Source organism: Cupressus sempervirens, chromosome 5, assembly GCF_028749045.1.
Source record: "Cupressus sempervirens isolate cs-2001-9-10 chromosome 5, ASM2874904v1, whole genome shotgun sequence".
In the NCBI taxonomy this organism is placed as follows: Eukaryota; Viridiplantae; Streptophyta; class Pinopsida; order Cupressales; family Cupressaceae; genus Cupressus; species Cupressus sempervirens.
The window spans coordinates 350,853,484-350,856,591 of record NC_143122.1 but is presented as its reverse complement, the minus strand read 5'-3'; positions in this window follow the sequence as shown (position 1 = coordinate 350,856,591).

Below are 3,108 nucleotides of genomic sequence, written 5' to 3'. Positions count from 1 at the left end.
AGTTCAGCATCAGTTATCACTAAGCAAGGTTGGGTCGTAGGCTCTACCGAGCGAGGTTGAGAGTAACAAAGTTTTGTTTGGTTGCCAAGTTACAAGCTTCTACTGAGAAATCTGTGCAAATAGTCGATGACAGTCATTATGGCTCTCATTTTACCGAGCATTAATGGGAATTTTTTTTATCAAAAGTTAGAAATTTGACTTCATTTCCACTATGATTTTAGCATATTTAGAGCAAAGTGACTTGCAGAGCATTGCAACGATCTTGAGCATAATTTGTAGTGAAGTTTTTTGAAGAATTATCAATCTATTGAGTAATCATGGCATTCAGTAGTAGTAGTAGCAAGGCAAAGAAAGGATCAGAGATGTTGGTGTGAGCTGTTGAGTAGAAGGCTTCAAATTTTAAATTGGTACCAGTGATTACAGAAACCCTCGACCCGAATGGAGCTCAATCACAAATCCCATCAAAGGTAATCCTTATCAATGATATTAAAAATCATTTCAAGTGTGTTGTACAAGAGATAGGAACCCTAGAAATGGATAGTGCCCTAGGAAAACTCTGTGTGGATTGAACTCTTAAGCCCAAGCATAAACACCTAGAGGAGAAAGGCTTAACCCATATTTCACACCTGCCACAAAATTTTTAGATTAAATGGATTAGATATATCTTGAGTTGAGTACATAATAGTCAATTGTGGTTAGAGAAACCAATTCTAATTACAAAGAAGATGATTCATGACATTACTAGTCTCCCTATGCTTAAGAAGGTTAAAGTCACAAAAACCCTAAGTCAAGATGAACTTCAAAAGAAAACCCTAGCCAAGTGGGATGATAGATGATTGAAAATTAGCAATGTATCTAATGTGGAACTCAAATTTGGCATTTGTTAGAAGTTGTAATCTTTCCTTGGTGTATTTATAAACCAAGGTTAGACCTCTTTTATTTATTATGATAATATATTAGGATATAAGCCAAGGTATCCTAATATATTTCTTTTTTGTCCTTTTTCCACTACATCTTATTTTGTCATCTAGTGGAATATGTGAGGACAAATATATATTGTAATTTCTAATTTTAGATTATTCCTCCTTAAGAGGAATCTCACACTTGGCCTCACACACTTATGAATGGTGGCATTCATAGACATGGGAGTTACATTCTAACTCCTCTCTCTCATCTCTATTTAAGAGATGACCCTCCTCTCTCATTTAGCAATGAGGTTTCTTCCTCTTCTCAATTATTGTATGAGCATTGCTCTCTATCTCTCTCTCTCCTCCTTCTTAGGCTTTTGATGCCTCATTCATAATGTCACAAGGGGTTTTCTTTGCTTTCCCCTTGCCAAATATCTTGTCTCATGGTGTTGGAGCTTGAAGCTTTCTCTCTCCTATTTTATGGTAATATCTTCTCATGCATTTACTCACTTAGATTCTTTCCTGGTATTGCTTATTTACAGATTTCTTTTTCCATTTCTAACATGGTATCAAAGCTTTTTAATCTTTGTTTTGAGTGTTTGCATGAAGGTACGATTCGAAGGAGACTTTTGAGAGAGATGTCACTAATTTCTTCTTTAATCTTCTTAAGATGTAAGAAATTGAATTTTTTTTGGATTTGGCTGGTTTACCGCCAAACCCGATTAACTTTTGTGTGCTCTAACTTGTGCAGGTTACTACTTATTTTCTATTAGTTTTCATCTAACCCCCTTTGGAAGGCTTGCCGCCAAAGGGTTTTCCTATCTTTTTCAAATTCATATCTTAGTCTACTCATATTTTAAAATATTTTTAATCCATTTCATTTCTTGAATTTTTTTTATATACCTCACTTGAAAATCTGTTGCAAGTAAGAGCTTTGCTAATCTCCTTTGTCGGCATGTTAATCTTGATTGATTTGTTGCAAATCTGAACCTTCCCAACATTGCATCCTAATATATTTCTGTTGTCTCTTGGTCATGGGTTCTCCTGGTTTCGTTCACAGAGAACTTTACCTCTGTACATTTTCCATTTCTTTTCCTCTGTGACATATTCTATTCGCATGCACTATCCTTTCATACCCCGATATATTTGCTTCATCCATCAATTCTGAAGTAAGCGTACAGATATCCTCTATGATATCTGAAATTTTCAGGGCCCTGTCCAGTTCTCGCCTTTATGTTGATAAGCCTGCGTTACATGGTTTTGAGGATAGTTCACTTATTCCAGATAGGTTTTTCGTCATTGGAATAAGAAGAAGTATGTTGCCTTGTGCATTCTTCCAGTCATATTTTCAAATTATCTATTGAACAATGGATAATTAAACTATCAGTCAGTAAACTGCATATTCTGTATCTATTCATTCATTAGCAAGCGCCTGTTGCCCTCATATTGTTATGTTTATTATTGAATTTTGACACAGTCTAGCATTTGTTTTCAGCCAACCAGGTATATTTCTTACCTTTTGTATTCTCACGTGGTTTCTCTTTCCTATATGCATGTCAAACCCTTACTATCTTTCTTGCCTATATTGTGTCTCATTTGTATTACTGGCCACATCTACATACCTTGTTTGGTGTGCTATTTGAAGTTACCTTTTGACAATGTTTGTTTTCTTTCCTGTACTCCCCGACGACTTTCACGTCGGAATTCATGTGTTGCAGCAGTTTGAATTAAAATCTCCTCCATACTTGGACTGAAGGTTTTTCTTTGGACGGGGTTGTTTTTTGTGGGGATTTTACTCTCAGAGACAGTAATAGGCAACTATAATTTCTTCAAAAAAAAATATATAATAGCTTCTTCAAAAGCAGCTTGCAGATTTTCGTTACCCTCTGATAATTCTGAGAAATCCACCGCCCTTTCTCCGCCTCAGCCCGCACTTGCATCAATTCCCCATATGCTGAAAGAAGCTCGTTGAAAGAAGACATAATTTGAAAATAATCAGAAGGGCGAGATAACGACTCCTTCCATGCATAATGAGGAATGTAATCCCATCCCATTGACCCTGCTATTCTCCACCATTTTACACTATTCTCTAATCCCTCTGCTATATGTCTAGCTCTCTATGCCCCTGTGTAGTCTCCTCGTGAAACCCTGAGAGAGGCCACTCTGGTCATAAGAGAGTGAAGTAGAGAAGAGATTGTTC